The sequence below is a fragment of the Somniosus microcephalus genome, chromosome 11 (genome assembly GCF_052327205.1).
Source record: "Somniosus microcephalus isolate GS21.2 chromosome 11, FLI_Smic_1.0, whole genome shotgun sequence".
Classification (NCBI taxonomy): domain Eukaryota; kingdom Metazoa; phylum Chordata; class Chondrichthyes; order Squaliformes; family Somniosidae; genus Somniosus; species Somniosus microcephalus.
In genome coordinates, this window is record NC_140997.1 from 212,104,460 (window position 1) to 212,121,725 (window position 17,266).

Genomic DNA, 17,266 nt, shown 5'->3' on the forward strand with positions numbered 1-17,266 from the left:
CAATGTAAGTTCACCTAGCGCACAGCAGAGGTTATGAGCTAACCAGCGGCTCATGATAGTGGTTGTCACCAAATGCAATATTATGGCTTTGTACAGCTCAAAATAAGATCTCAAAAGTATTGACTGGAAGATGTAAGGAGTGTCTGTCCCAATTGCAGAGTCGTATCAGTACCTGGAATTCATGTTGGATGCCAAGTTTATGTTAGATGCAGTTCTTTGGCACTAAGAAAGAGGAAAGGATGCTTTAATCTTTTTTGTCTTTCTTTAATGACACCAAATCCCCAAAGAAAGTTATATAAGACATGTCCAAACAGTTCTTCTAGGTATGCAACAGGAGGGCTTCCTTTGGCTCATATGTGAAGTCCAGGACCCAGTTGTCAGACAAACGGGGTAAAAATTGCATGGAGAGAGGACCTTGGCCTACAATCTGTCGCTCAGTACCCTGCTGAGGGAGTCAGCTTCATACTGGGCATGATTCTTTTTACCAAAACATGACTAAACCTGCCACACAGCACTGGACTTGGACATCTAGAACATGAAGGTGGCTGTACAACACAAGTTGGCTTAGGTAGGTCATTCTACCATGCTCAATGCAGATCTCAGCGTCTAGTTGATGAGGACATTCTGAGGGAAGGGCTTTGGTGAGACCACACCTGGAGTACTGTGCACAGTTTTGGTCTCCTTATCTAAGGGAGGATATACTTGCCTTGGAGGCGGTGCAACGAAGGTTCACTAGATTGATTCCTGGGATGAGAGGGCTGTCCTATGATGAGAGATTGTGTAGAATGGGCCTATACTCTCCAGAGTTTAGAAGAATGAGAGGTGATCTCATTGAAACATATAAGATTCTGAGGGGGATTGACAGGGTAGATGCTGAGAGGTTGTTTCCCCTGGCTGGAGTGTCTAGAACTAGGGAGCATAGCCTCAGGATAAGGGGTAAGCCATTTAAGACTGAGATGAGGAGGAATTTCTTCACTCAGAGTGTTGTGAATCTTTGGAATTCTCTGCCCCAGAGGGCTGTGAATGCAGAGTCTGAGTATATTCAAGGCTGAGATAGATAGATTTTTGGACTCTAGGGGAATAAAGCGATATGCAATCGGGCAGGAAAGTGGAGTTGAGGGCGATGATCAGCCATGATCTTATTGAATGGCGGAGCAGGCTCAAGGGGCCATATGGCCTACTGCTGCTCTTACTTCTTATGTTCTTATTATGACAATAACTAGAATGCATTACCTAGAGGCTCAGAATGAAGCCATATGCTCTAATATCCAGGGCTTGCTGCCTATGGTGATTGGGCTGCAGAGTGGTGAGGAGTTGCTGTTGAATCTCTGGGGGAGGATTTCTTGTGGTTTGTAACATGCCATTGACAGCTGTAACGACAGCTGATGCCGGTTCCAGCGCCACACGCCATATTGGTGTTGCCGGTAACGTTGCCGGTAAACCCGATCGCCAGGGATCTCGCCATCATGAAGATTGTGACATCAATGAGTGTACAACGCTCACTGGACATCCGATCTCCCAACTTGGTTATAGCCACTTACCGTAATGGCAGCACGGACCAACGACAGTGAGAGCTGGCATCTACCAGCAGGAAGCAGGCTGCAGCAGCGATATTTAAAGGTACCATTCCCAATCAGCTGCACCTAACAGGGTTCTGCAGTTTCAGTGCCTGTTTGCTACTTCCTGCAACTGATACAGCTTTCTTTAGTTATTTCAAGTTTTTTTGGTGACAGGGCGTGTTGATTCAAGTGCAGAAATCACTCATTATTTGTTAAAGACTTCTGCTCGCAACACTTCCTCACAGTCAGGAGGACTAGGAGGAGGAGGAAGTCGAAGAGGACGAGGATGAGGAGGAACAGAAGGGAGGGAGGAGGCCGCTAGACAATTGACCTTCTGGGCGGGCTGTCCGTGACCGGCTCATCAGACTCCAATTCACTTGGATTAAACCCTAGAACCCTGTAGTTCACCACATCTCCATCATACAATCCCTGTCTCATGGTGTATCACAGAATCCTTCTGGGCAAAAAGGTGAAATGAGAGAGACCACAAAATATTCCAAACACACTTAATAAATTTATCTTTAAACATATCACACATATGACATGAATTCTAATAACTAATGACCCTTGTGTCTGCCATTGTTGAATAGCTGTCATTGTGTGCAAGGTGTGAGATGTGGGTGTGAGTATTGCTAGGTAGAGATTTTTGGTGGGTAAGTGCTGGGGGATGTGGTGCATTGAGCAGTGTATGAAGCTTGTGGTACAGATGGTGGTTTGTAGCATTTGTTAAAGCCCTCACTCACCCTGACCACCCATGTGAGCTTGTTAAACTTCTTCCTGCACTGGGTGTGCGTCCTGGTGATCACAGTGCTGCCCGTGATGTGGTGTGCTACCTCCCTCCACATAGTCCGTCAGTCTTGTGGCGAGGGCCTCCTGCCAGTTGCCGGGTACAGGACCGCCCACCTTCTCTCAACCTCTAAAACCAATGCCTCCAAAGCTTCATCCGAAAACCTCCAGGCTCTCTCCCTGGGGCGCGATCTGCCATCAGGATTTGTAAATAAGTGCTCCTTCTCCTTATCCTTCTTATGGTTGTTGAGGCAGCTGCACACCCAACAATGCTAAGAATGAGGTGCTACAGCATCAATGATTATCCCCTTTAAGTAGTGAAAAAAGCCTGTGGCAATCATAACTTGCGTTTAGACTACACCCAATCTTGGTCCATCTTTTCAGTGTAATGCCAATGAGCTTGGGTTTTTAGATGAGAATCATGACTGCAATCATTTTAATGAGGAGTGAGGACGAATTTTGTGTGCAGCCTAGATGAATTTCAAATGGCGCTACTTAACCATTTTACTCGCCCATTTCTTGGCTATAATGAATTTGTAGCCCAGCCTTTTCAACTGGTGGTGTCGCTATTTAATGGGCTATGGTCTGTGATGGTGCTGTTGTCAGGAAATTTGGAAAAGCACTCACATATGCTGTGGTAAATCATCTGCTTATCATACTATTTGTAAGTAGTTCCTGATATCTGTTGTCTGCCTAGCATGGGCTCCAACCTGTGCTTGTCAGTTGCTGGATAACTAACTAGTGACTACCTAAACAAAGATGGTCTGGCTGCCTCCTACTCATTTACCTGGTTTGTGCTCCCCACTTTCTGTATTCTGGCTTCATGTGGTGCTCTCCACTTCTGGCCTGCTCTACTACCATCTGCTGTCCTTCTGTCACCCAACCCGGCCTGGTTTGCTTCTCAGACATTTGACCTGTGATCTCCTGCACTGTCCACTCTCCAAAGTTGTCTCTACAGATTGTTACAATGTTTTGAACTTCCCAATCCCTGAGAATTGGTAAAAGATGCTCTGCAATTGGTGGAAAAAAGCTGTTCTTTCATTGGTCTAAGTCTACCAGTGAGAAGTCTTTTCCAATCCTCTTGACCTAGAAAGTTCAAAAGGTTGAAGCCAACAATAAAAGAAACATGTACTCAAATAGAAAACATCCAGTCTGAGATTTAAAATGCTGGATAATGAGAATTCACTGCTCGGGTCTACAACTCTTCTGTTCTGTGGTGCTGACAACCCAATTTTCTTTCCTGGCTCCCATGTTAGCTGATATTGTTAATGGTGCTCTCTCCTCCGGTATTGTACCCCTTTCCTTCAAATCTGCTGTCATCACCCCTTGTCTCAAAAAAACAACCCTTGACCTCTGTCCTTGCAAACTACCGCCCCCATCGCCAACCTCCCTTTCCTCTCCAACGCTCTTGAACATGTTGTCGCCTCCCAAATCCGTGCCCAATCTTTCCCAGAACTCCCTGTTTGAATTCTTCCAATCAGGCTAGCGCCCCTGCCATAGTACTGAACCTGCTCTTGCCAAAATCACAAATGACATCCTAATTGACTGCAACAAAGGCACTCTATCCCTTGTCATCCTTCTGGACCTGTCTGTAGCCTTTGAGACGGTTGACCACAAAATTCTACTCCAACTCCTCTCCACCATCGTCCAGCTGGATGGGACTGCACTCGCCTGGCTTCATTCCTAACTTTCCAGCCACAACCATAGAATCACCTGCAATATCTTCTCTCCCCAATCCCGCACTGTCCCCTCTGGTGTCCCCCATGGATCTATCATTGGCCCCCCTTCTATTTCTCATCCAAATGCTGCCCCTTGGTGACATCATCCGGCAACACAATGTGAGTTTCCACATGTATGCTGATGATACCGAGCTCTATCTCTCCTCCACCTCTCTTGAACCCTCCACTGTTTCTATACTATCATCCGGCTCTGAATGAGTAGAAATTTCTTCCAATTAAATATCGGGAAGACCGAAGCCATTGTCTTTGGTTCACGCCACAAACTCCGTTCCCTTTCCACTGATTTGATCTCTCTCCCCGGCAACTGTCTAAGGCTGACCAAGTCTGTTCGCAACTTTGGTGTCATATTTAATCACAAATTGAGCTTCCTATCTCATATGCGTTCTATCACTAGGACTGCCCATTTCTGCCTTTGCACGTCTCCGCCCTTACCTCAACTTATCTGCCGCTGAAACCCTCATCCATGCCTTTATCACCTCTAGACTTGACTATTCCAACTCAATCCTGGCTGCCCTCCCTCGTTCTACCCTCCATAAACTTGAGATCATCCAAAACTCTGCCGCTCGTGTGTTAACTCACTCCAAGTCCCATTCACCCATCTCCCCTGTGCTCGCTGACCTACATTTGCTCCCGGTTAAGCAACGCTTCAACTTTAAAATTCTCATCCTTGTTTTCAAATTCCTCTATGGCCTCGCCCCTCCTTCTCTCTGTAATCTCCTCTGTAGTGTATGTAACCGTTCTACCTTTAAGAGAACTATTGTATGTAACTGTCCACCTTTAAGAGAACTATTTTAGGTGTTGCACTACTTTATCTTGGCTGCGGTATACTGTAATACCGGTGGTGACCACACCGGTATATAAGTGCTGTGTAATGAGTGATTGGGCAGATTCGCCCTGACCTTTGAATAGTAAAGCCCTGTTAAAGTTTACTCTTGTAGTCTGTGTAATAATTCACCATATAACCCACAGACTTTACAGTGGCGACGGGTTCGATCTTACCCTGTGGCAGCGACACACCCGAAGCAGTTAACGAGCGTCGAGAAGAGGCACCCGCCCTCGTCGTTCTGCTGAGAGAAGACTCGAGTCTGCAGAGCAAGGAAGAAGGAAGGATTCAGACACGAAGCCTTCCATCAGCAACAGGCTGTTATTGTCCCTTCTGCCACGGCGGTGAGTGAGCCGATCAGCCAAGAGAAGCAAGTCGGCCACGTTGACTGTGAGTAGGGGGAAAATAAAAAGAAACGGAGGATAAGGGCAGTGAACTCGACCACGGTCGGGGGAAAGGAGCCGGACAGAAGTCGGGCCCAGAGGTGCTGAGTCTGGGGCAGCGTAGGGCACGGAAGCCGCGGTACAAGCGGGAACGCAGCCGGTGTGAGAGACCGGGCTACAAGCGGGAACGCAGCCGGTGTGAGAGACCGGGCTACAAGCGGGCTGGGAGACGCAACAGCGTCGTGAGACAGCTCGACCGCGACCGGCGAAAGGCCGGGCAGCTACCGAGGTCGCGAGGCGCTGCGACGGGGATCGTAAGGCACGGGAAGAAATAAAAATAAGAAACCGCGGAGAACTCAGCCGCAGCCGGGGGAGGAAAGGACCGGACTGCGAGAGGGCTGGGAGGCGCGATTGGAAGCCGCTGAGGGAGAGACAGAGCCCGAGCGAGCGGGAGAGACAGAGCCGAGCAAGGGAGACCGAGGAGATTCAGCCAGTGGCTGGAACTGTTCGCCGTCAACGGGTTGTCCCCAGCGCCGGTTGCCCTGCCGAGAAAAGGGAACAAGGAACGCACTGAAGCCGGCGCGCAGGCTGCGAACTCCGAAAGCCAGCGGTCGTCGCCCGAAGGAAAGCTTACCCCTCCCGCCAGGGGAAGAAACGCGGGAAGCCACCAGTAGGCGGGGGAGAAGACAGAAGCGGGAAACCGCCATTTTGAAAGTGGGCGGGGAAGAAGACAAGCGCAGGAAACCGCCATTTTTGGAAAAAAAAAGTAACGAACAAATTCGTTGTGGTTTCTCAAAAAGATAGTGAAGATGCCTAAGCATGGTAACATCAACAACTTCGATTCCGAGGTGGAAGATTGGGCCACGTACGTAGAACGCATCGAGATATATTGTGAGGCCAATAAAATAGCAGATGATGATAAAGCTCTCACCTTATTAAACGCAATGGGGGCGAAGACATACGGGCTATTGAAGCATCTTCTATCACCAGCTAAACTGGCGGATCAGACTTTCGCTGATATTGTTGCTGTCCTGAAGGATCATTTGAACTCCACACCGCTGATGTTGGCAGAACGATTCAAATTTTATGCGAGAACGCAACGGAAAGAGGAAAGCAACGCGGAATACTTGGTCGAACTGCGTAGACTAGCAAAATACTGCCAGTTTGGGGAAAATCTGACAGAGGCATTGAGAGACAAGTTCGTGTGCGGGTTGTCGAAGGAAGGAACACAAAAGCGACTGCTCGAAGAGAACGATCTTACACTTGACAAGGCTGTCCTTATTGCAGCATCACACGAAGCAGCCGCGAGAGGCACTGCGGAAATGCAGCTGAAGGCAGCGGTACTCAGCGTGGATCAAATGACTTCGGGTACAACAAAATGTTATCGTTGTGGGAAGACAACACACGACCAGAACCAATGCTGCTTTAAAAACCAGGAATGTAGAAAATGTGGCAAGCTTGGTCACATAGCTAAAGTATGCCGGTCAGGAAAGAAGACCAACAACAGAAAAAAGTCACTGCAGGAAAAGTACAGCAAGGTACACAAGGTGGCTGAGAAGAGTTCAGATGAACAGAATTCGGATTCAGACCCGAACGGCCAGGAACTGGGTAGTCTGAGAATTCACAATGTGAGTAAGGAAGCTGACCTACAAACTATCTGGGTCACACTAAAAGTAGCCGGAGTCCAAGTGAAAATGGAATTGGACACAGGATCAGCCCTATCAGTCATAAATCGAAGGGATTACAACCGGCTATTCTCACATATACCCTTGAGAGATACCAAGATCGTATTGCAGACATACACGGGGCATAAAGTATACCCCATGGGAAAGATACAAGTGAAGGTGAGAGACAGGGGCAAAGAACACCAAGGAATGGACTTATATGTACTACCTGAGGGAGGTCCACCACTTCTGGGACGGGAGTGGATCAGGGAAATAAACATGGAATGGCACTACCTAAAAGCAATAACGAGTGAGAACTCGGTGAAGACAATCAGCTCAGACTCTGAAACGGATGACGACAAGACCAGCCCAGGTGCGAAAGACAAGTCTAAAATGGACTTGCTGACTAAGGTTGGAAAAACGAAGGAGTGCATAAATACTGATGCTTCAAAGGAGAACAAAGTTTCAGAACAGAATTCCACTGAACAACAACAACATAGTTTGGCAGAGAATTCTGAGTCTGTCCAGTTTACAGACATGCACAAGTCTGAGGAACACCGGGCTCGAACTCAACTCCATTTCAAATTACAACAGCAATTAGAACAATTGAGTTGCCGTCTCGAGCAAGAGATAAAAGCAATGAAAACGTTCTTTGACACAGAGTGGGAGAATCTGGAAAGACAACAGAAACAGCTGAGGGAGAAAAGGGAGCAGGAGCACACAAACCGTCTGCGCAAGGAGGCCAAACGAATCAAAGCTGATTCGGTTTCTGAAGGTGCGTGCTCTAATCTGGTGGAGCAAGATGTTCAGCAACTGAAGGCGCTTGTTAGCAGATTGCAGGCAGAAAAGGCTGAGTTGGTCGCCATGAATTCCGAGCTCCTACTGAAGTTGGGTGCAACATCACCGGACGATTCATTTGTGGAAATTCGAATGGTGGAGGCTGCGGATGATGGTGAAGTAGAAACAGCAAAGGAGCCCCAGGGCAAGGTTATAAACAGCCCTGCAGCTACTGGGAAACGGATGAGGTCAGAAGAGTCAACGGTCAGCCAACTCCTTCATATGCTGAGGGACAAGACTCTGAAATGGGAACAATTTGGACATGAGTCTAAATCTTCAAAGGAGAGGGATTTGGAGCTCCCAAAAGTTATTGGAATAGCTGAGGTTGCAACACAGACTGAGAAGATGGCAGCAGAGCAAACCTTGGATGCCAAAAGTACGCTGATTCACGTCAATGTTGAACAACAGAATGCTGAAACAGCTGCTCCAGTAGAGGGATTGAATAATACGATCAATCAATCTCCGAATGAAGTTGAAGTATTGAAATCACGAATGAGGTCATTAGTAAAAGACTTGCAGGAAGCCCAGAAAAAGCTGGAGGAAGCTGAACACATGAAGAAGTCTCTTCAGGAGAGATGTCTGGAATTGGAACAAAAGCTGACTAACGTCCAGCTGGGCATGGAGGAAATAAAAGACCCTCTCGCTGGCCTAGCTCAGGACGACACCGATTATTACCACGTCCTGTTGAACGACACCGAATATAACGATGACCTGTTCTGCCCAGCTTGTGGGGAAATCTTCCGAAGTGCAAAAACCCTGAAGAATCACAAAAAGTCTAAGAAACACCGGGAGATGGTGGCGCTGCTAAGGCAACAGGAGAAAGAGGAGGAGGAACTGTGCATGCGTCTGGCAGCGGAGCACAGAGAGTCTCCAAGAAGCAGGAAAGGAAAAGACGAAACAGAAGAAGATGACCCATCTGAACCATTATCACCCCTACCAGATCACGCACGTGGTCCCTCCGAACGGAACCAAATCAGTTTGGAAGTAGAAAAACTTCCCAAGGTACTCAAGCTTTTAGAAGTCAGCAATGCTGGTTCAGAAGTGACGGAAGTTCAAGCTGTTAAGTCCAGTGAAGGACTATTGGATGAGTCACCCCAGCAAAGTGAACCGACTACACCACAGGGAACTGCTACACCACCGAGGCGTTGTCCAGACCGAGTCAAGAAGCACAGGAGGCGCCTCCACAGAGACTGAATCTGTGAACTGTTTTCCACAGAGACTGAATCTGTGAACTGTTTTCCGCAGAGACTGAATCTATGAACTGTTTTCCGCAGAGACTACGGCCTAGAAATTCGGTTTTGGCGCAGCGAGGGCTTTAGCGCCGGAAGTTAGTGCCGGTGCTAAGTCCCCCTGCGCGCGCCAAAAATTCAGTAGCGCCGTGCCCAAACGGCTGCCGGCGCTACTGAGGGGTCTCAGCGCCTCAAAACTGGCGCCACGCGCCACATTGTGGCGCTATTCCGGCGCTGCGGCGCCCGCTGCGGTGCGGCAGGCTCGGGAAGTGCAGGCCTCCTCCTTCCGTTAAGGAGGAGCTGCCTGCACCCGGCCGCGGCCCGCGATAATCTTTTTAAAAATGAGCCCGGCACCTCGGACAAGTGCCGGGCTTGCTTCTGTTCCGGGGGGGGGGGGGGGAAGTCCGGGGAGGGAGCTGCGGCCAGGCGGCCGGCGGGAAAGCGGCCGGCCGCCGCGGGGCCTTTAATGCGCCGGCGCAAAGTTCTGTAAGGCACCTCTGCCAGAACGTTGCTTGCGGCTGCCACGGGCGAGGCGGCCGCAACTCAATTTCCGAGTTCGGGCGGGTTACCATGGCAACCGGGACGCTGCGCACACCGATGATGTCATCGGTGCCGGCGCAGCGCTACCGGCCTAACGCCGATTTAGGGCCCCTGTCAATTTCTAAACTGGCCATAACTTCGGCGCTAGGCCCTCTAGCGCCTCAAAAGCGGCGCTAAGGCCAGTGAATTTCTAGGCCTACATCTGTGAACTGTTTTTACATGAAGTTGGATATATGTTATGTTTAATGGGGAATAAGTATGTTGTAAGCTAAAAAGGGAGGATTGTAGTGTATGTAACCGTTCTACCTTTAAGAGAACTATTGTATGTAACCGTCCACCTTTAAGAGAACTATTTTAGGTGTTGCACTACTTTATCTTGGCTGCGGTATACTGTAATACCGGTGGTGACCACACCGGTATATAAGTGCTGTGTAATGAGTGATTGGGCAGATTCGCCCTGACCTTCGAATAGTAAAGTCCTGTTAAAGTTTACTCTTGTAGTCTGTGTAATAATTCACCATATAACCCACAGACTTTACATCCTCCAGCCCAACAATCCCCCTGGACCTCTGCGCTCTGCCTATTCTGACCTTTTGAACATCCCGAGTTTAAATGCTCCACCATTGGCAGTCGTGCCTTCAGGTGCCTAGGTTCTAAGGTTTGGAATTCCCTTCCTAATCTCTCCACTTCTCTTTCCTCCTTTAAGATGCTCCTTAAAACCTACCTCTTCAATCAAGCTGTTGGCTATCTGCCCTAACATCTCCTTATATGGCTCGGTGTCAATTTTTTTTTGATAACAATCCTGTGAAGTGCCTTGGAACATTTTATTATGTTAAAGGTGCTATATAAACATAAATTGTTGTTGTCGTCATGGGGGCGATTTTCGTCGAATGTTTAAGGCGCTAAAGAGGTGGCCAAGATGGGCTATTAAGCTTAAACACCAGTTTAGCCCGCGTTTAGCGCAAGAAACCATCTTGGTAAAGGAGTTGAAGCCAGCATTAGGAATGACTACCAGGAGGCTTGTTAAACAGCTGACTGCCACTTAAAATGCCTACTAGCGCTCAGTAGAGGCAGCATGGCATTTTGGTAGCTGGTGCTTCAACTAACACTCTAAACAGCGACCAACTGTTTGGGAATAAACACGGCGTTGATGTTGATTTCAAGCGCTACTTAAAGGGATACTCACCATTTCTTGGTCATCGCTGCTGGAGCTGTGAAGAGCAGCCCTGAAATGCATCTGAGAACCTGCGTGCCCTCTCCCTTGATCCCTGAGCTATCCTGCAACGTTTGCTGTGTGCCAGCCAGAGCACTCCACATCTACAGTGGAAGTTAGTGCGAGGAGCCCACATATACAGGTACTGCTCCACGAAAATTGCGCCTAATCAGCACTTGTGTGCTAAACCATTAGGGCCGGGAAATTGGACCCGTTTGCGCTGCCCATTAAGGCTGGTTTGGAAGACAAAATGGCGGCCGGCTCGCATCCGCCCATTCCGGCGCAGTACGCGGCGGCCATCATTTTGGGCAGGTCGGCAGCACTGCCATTGCCTGCGCTCGCTGCAGATATTTAGATGAGGCAGATTGTGACGTCAATCGGCGTGCAACGCTGATTTAACGCACAACCTGCCATTTTGGACGTCACCGCTCCTTTTAATGCCCTCTCAAAATCATGATCAGCAGCAGGAAGGACACCCCCATCAGCGCTATTTAAAGGTATCATCAGCAACTTGCAGCTGACTTGCTTTTTCATTTCTATTGGCTCTGTGTAAGTTTGTGCAACTGTTTGGAGCTTTCTACAGTTATTTTAAGTTGGTGAGTGACAGGGACTGTTGCTGCAAGTTGAGAACGTCTTGCTTCTCATTTAAAGGGTGATGTGCCTCAATAATTCCGAGACTCGAAGGTAGCAGAACAAAACAAGGCTTTTATTAACTTAGAACGAAACACGTAAGCGAGAGAGGTGTCGTCCTTCTGGAGACTGGGGCTAGACTGAAGCTAGCTTACAAATGGGGCCAGGTATGGGCGGAGCCCTACACACAGCACATTCCAGCACATTCCAGTATACAATACAGCACATTCCAGTACACAATACAATGAGGTCTGGGGGAAGGGAAATGACACTGAAACCGATCTCAGTCACAGGCAGTGATGAATGGAAATATTTCATCACAAAGGGTTCAGGTCAGACCACATGCTCTCGGTCATGGGGGCTCTACTTGTAGTCCCTCTCGCACGCGAGTATGACAGGGAATTGGTGCGTAGTCAGCGAAGAAGAGGACAAGATGCTCGCAGAGGGAGGAGCATGAGGGCTCTCAGCAGGAGGCCTTACCCACCTAGGGTCTTTTGAGAGAACTTCCCCGACCTGCACTTAAGCCAACAGCAGTGTATTAGGAGGCCCCACTTCACACAGAGGTGGTCACAGAACTTTGCCACCTCCTGCAACCAGACCTGCAGCCTCAGAGCAGGGCGATGACAGCTCTCCCAGTGGCCCTTAAGGTCACCGTGGCCCTCAGTTTTTTTGCCAGATCAAAACAACAACAAACTAATCACTCTTGTGCATTCCCTTAGTTTCTGTCTTTCATATTCCTTTTCCTACTCCAGTGCTCCTACGAAGTGCTCCCCCAGTGGCTGCAGCATGGTTGGTGGATTGCTGCTGATTTTCAGTGGGGGAGACTGCAGATGGCCTTGCAGGAAGACCTGGAGCACCTCTAGGTCTAGAAGGCCCGGCTGTAGACTGCACCACCTCAGCATGGGTGGCAGCAGTCTGGGCTGGCTGGATGACAGGTAGTAGCAACGGCACTGGCGGAATGTCAGTGGTGGGAGTAGGAATGTCGTCATCCTGAGAGAGGACAGCAGGTTCTTGCTCTACGGAGCCACTGCCACTCCCCCGAGGCAGCGCCTCAACATTGTTAGCCATCTTTTGGTGTGAGATTGCTGGAGTGATGTGAAAGCCTGCAAGCCTCTTTCCACACTCGTAAACCCAGCCACGATGGCAACAGTCTGACCTTCCACTGCAGCACTGAGATGTTGGATCACTTGAATCTTGCATGCTGCCTGTACCACTTTGAAGGGGCGTGGGCACATAGCGTTTTGTGCTGCCCACGCCTGTTTTTGGGCCTTATCCAATTTCTAGGCCCAGGTGCTAGGACCAAAATTGTGCACTAAATCCAGACTTTAAAACAGGCTAGTCTTATGAGCACTGCACCCATTTAGTGCCTGTTTTCACCCTTTGGTCAAAATAACACCTACATCGTGCTATTCCTATGTATTAACTACATTCCTTTACTACTTGAGAGAAAGACAGACAGAGATACTTTTTAAAATTCATTCATGGAATGTGGGCATCTCTGGCAAGGAGATTTATTGCCCATCCCTAATTGCCCTTGAGAAGGTGGTGGTGAGCTGCCTTCTTGAACTGCTGCAGTCTGTGTGATGAAGGCACTCCCACAGTGCTGTTAGGGAGGGAGTTCCAGGAATTTGATCCAGCGACGAATAAGGAACAGCGATATATTTCCAAGTCAGGATGGTGTGTGACCTGAAGGGTAACTTGGAGGTGATGGTGTTCCCATGTGACTGCTGCCCTTGTCCTTCTAGGTGATAGAGGTTGTGTGTTTGGGAGGTGCTGTCAAAGAAATCTTGGCTAGTTGCTGCAGTGCATCTTATAGACGGTACACACTGCAGCCACAGTGCGCTGGTGGTGGAGGGGAAGTGAATGTTTAAGGTGGTGGATGGGGGGGGGGGCGGTGGCACCAAGCGGGCTACTTTGTCTTGGATGGTGTCAAGCTTCTTGAGTATTGTTGGAACTGCATTCATCCAGGCAAGTGGCGAGTATTCCATCACACTCCTGACTTGTGTCTTGTAGATGATGGGAAGGCTTTGTGGTGTCAGGAGGTGAGACATTCAATTACCCTCACTGAAACATTCATCATCATTGAACTCTTGTTCTTTTGCCTTCTATTCCTCCTCTCCTCTTAGGCAGTCCCTCGGAACTGAGGATGACTTGCTTTCACATTAAACATGAGTTCGCAGGTGACTGATGAGTCCAATGTGGGACCTACAGTCTCTGTCACAGGTGGGGCAGACGGTGGTTGAAGGGGCGGGTGGGTGGGGTGCTTGGGTTGACGTGCGCTCCTTGCGCTGCCTGCGCTTGGCTTCCGCTTGCTCCCGGCGAAGAGACTTGAGGTGTTCGGCGCCTTCCCGAATGCTTCTCCTCCACTTTGTGCGGTCTTGGGCCAGGGATTCCCAGGTGTCGGTGGGGATGTTACACTTTTTCAAGGAGGCTTTGAAGGTGTCCTTGAAGTGCTTCCTCTGCCCACCTGGGGCTCTCTTGTTGTGCCGGAGCTCCGAGTAGAGCGCTTGTTTTGGGAGTCTCGTATCGGGCATGCGGACAATGTGACCCGTCCATCGTAGCTGATTGAGCGTGATCAAAGCTTCGATGCTGGGGATGTTGGCCTGAGCAAGAACACTAACAGTGGTGTGCCTATCCTGCCAATGGATTTGCAGGATCTTGCGGAGGCAGCATTGGTGGTACCTCTCCAGTGATTTGAGGTGCCTGCTGTACATGGTCCATGTCTCTGAGGCATACAGCAGGGCAGGTATCACTACTGCTCTGTAGACTTTTGCCTTCTAATAACTGGTTGTCAAAAACAGGCGGGTATAACATACCAAGGAAGCTGTGAGTGGTCAGTTGAGGTGTTAGTTATCTGATTTCTCTTGCCTGGAAGGAGGAGAGCATGCCAGGGGATCTCAGAGATGCCGTAATTGTGATCATCTTCAAGAAAGGTGACAAGTTCGATTGCGGTAATTACAGAGGAGTTTCCCTGCTGTTTGCCACAGGGAAGGTTATCGCAAGAATCCTCCTCAATCACCTTCTCCCAGTGGCCGAAGAGCTCCTCCCAAAGTCGCAATGTGGATTCCGCCCACTAAGGGGCACGATGGACATGATCTTCACCGCACGTCAATTACAAGAGAAATGCAGGGAACAGCACCAACCGCTGTACATGGCCTTCTTTGATCTCACAAAGGCCTTCAACACTGTCAACTGTGAGGGATTATGGAGTGTCCTCCTCAAATTCGGCTGCCCTCAAAAGTTTGTCACTATCCTCCGCCTGCTTCACGACGACATGCAAGCCGTGATCCTGACCAACGGTTCCACCACAGACCCAATTCACGTACGAACCGGGGTCAAGCAAGGCTGTGTCATCGCACCAACGCTCTTCTCGATCTTCCTTGCTGCAATGCTCCATCTCACCCTCAGTAAGCTCCACACTGGAGTGGAGCTAATTTACAGAACAAACGGGAAACTGTTCAACCTCCGTCGCCTCCAGTCCAGATCCAAGGTCATCCCATCCTCTGTTGTCGAATTACAGTATGCAGATGATGCTTGCGTCTGCGCTCACTCGGAGGTCGAACTCCAAACCATCGTCAACACCTTCGCCGAACCGTACAAGAGCATGGGCCTTACTCTAAACATCCGTAAGACAAAGGTCCTCTACCAACCAGCCCCCACCACACAGTACTGCCCCCCAATTATCAAAATCCACAACAAGACCTTGGACAACGTGGGCCACTTTCCATACCTCGGGAGCCTACTGTCAACAAGGGCAGACGTCGACGATGAAGTCCAACACCGCCTTCAGTGTGCCAGTGCAGCCTTTGGTCGCCTGAGGAAGAGAGTGTTTGAAGACCAGGACCTCAAACCCGGCACTAAGCTCATGGTCTACAGAGCAGCAATGATACCCGCCCTGCTGTATGCCTCAGAGACATGGACCATGTAAAGCAGGCACCTCAAATCACTGGAGAGGTACCACCAACGCTGCCTCCACAAGATCCTGCAAATCCATTGGCAGGTTAGGCGCACCAACGTCAGTGTTCTTGCTCAGGCCAACATCCCCAGCATCGAAGCTTTGACCACGCTCGATCAGCTCTGATGGACAGGTCACTTTGTCCGCATGCCCGATACGAGACTCCCAAAACAAGCGCTCTACTCGGAGCTCCGGCACGGCAAGAGAGCCCCAGGTGGGCAGAGGAAGCACTTCAAGGACACCCTCAAAGCCTCCTTGAAAAAGTGTAACATCCCCACCGACACCTGGGAATCCCTGGCCCAAGACCGCACAAAGTGGAGGAGAAGCATCCGGGAAGGCGCCGAACACCTCGAGTCTCTTCGCCGGGAGCAAGCGGAAGCCAAGCGCAGGCAGCGCAAGGAGCGCACGTCAACCCAAGCACCCCACCCACCTGCCCCTTCAACCACCGTCTGCCCCACCTGTGACAGAGACTGTAGGTCCCGCATTGGACTCATCAGTCACCTGAGAACTAATTTTTAATGTGGAAGCAAGTCATCCTCGGTTCCGAGGGACTGCCTAAGAAGAATAGTTATCTGATACAGTGACAAATAGTGCTCGAGTTGGTGGGCTAAAGTAATAGTGGTGATACAATGGCTGATTTTTGGAGTGACGAACCCATGACTTCTTCAAAATGATTCCCCAGTGGACAGAGTAAGCGTACTGACTGGCTGCTGGGCTTTTGTGGAAGCCTCTTGGGATTCAGGTGACCCTGAATTTCCTTGTGCTGATTGATATACCTATCAATTCCTCCAATAAAAGGCGAAGAGTTACGAAGGTGACTAAAGGTTTTTATTGACTAAATAACAGAGCCCACTCTCGTGGGTGATCCGATCCAAGCAGGAGGAATACCAGCCAGTCGCTCACCTTTATACCTGGCCTGGTGGGTGGAGCCAAGGCGGAGTCGGCAGTGGTCATCCCAGGTATAGCAGTGTGGCAAGAGGCGACCTCGTACCGTGATACAATAGTGGTCAGTGATACAGTTATAACGAACAGTGGTGAACAGTGCTAACTACTAACAGTGATACGATAGTGAACGTGGTTTACCACATTCACCCCTTGTTTAGAATTAAGTCCGGCGGGGTGAAGTGTACTACCAATTCTGGTAGGTCAGTCTGTCCGGAGGCTTCGTAAGCCTCTCCGATCGCCGCAGCGGTGGTGTTGCCTTATCCGGTGCTGGTGCCTTATCCGGTGTTGATGCTGGTGTTTGCGTGGTCGGCGAGGGCTCGTGGGGTTCCGGCATGCCGTCTACCTGGACTGAGGTTGGGGGGGGTGGTGGCGGTGTTTCCGGATCGGCTGAGGGTGCGAGGTCTCGTAGGGAGACAGTGTCCTCCCGCCCGTCTGGGTACGCCACGTAGGCGTACTGGGGGTTGGCGTGCAGGAGGTTCACCCTCTCGACCAGGGGGTCCGTTTTATGGGTCCTCACGTGTTTCCGCAGCCAGACCGGCCCCGGGGCGGTCAGCCAGGTTGGTAGAGTGGTTCCCGTAGTCGACTTCCTGGGGAAAACGAACATTCGTTCATGGGGGGTGGTGTTAGTGGCCGTGCAAAGTAATGACCGGATGGAGTGCAGCGCTGTCGGGAGGACTTCTTGCCAGCGGGAGGTTGGGAGGCCCTTAGACTTTAAGGCTAAGAGGACGGCCTTCCATACCGTCGCGTTCTCTCTTTCCACCTGACCGTTACCTCTGGGGTTGTAGCTGGTGGTCCTGCTTGCTGCAATACCTCTCTCTAGGAGGAATTGCCGGAGTTCCTCGCTCATGAAGGAGGAGCCCCGGTCGCTGTGTATATAGTTCGGGAACCCGAACAAGGCGAAGAGGGCATTCAGGCACTTAATGACCGTGCTACTGGTCATGTCGGGGCAGGGGAAGGCAAAGG

The 17,266-nt window shown here is 50.0% G+C and overlaps 1 protein-coding gene across 6 annotated transcripts in view; it reads left to right on the forward strand.

The window, feature by feature from the left end:
* LOC147111195 (inter-alpha-trypsin inhibitor heavy chain H3-like) overlaps positions 1-17,266 on the forward strand; it is a 219,260-nt gene that overhangs the window by 37,217 nt on the left and 164,777 nt on the right. The gene's annotated exons all lie outside the window — the stretch shown is intronic.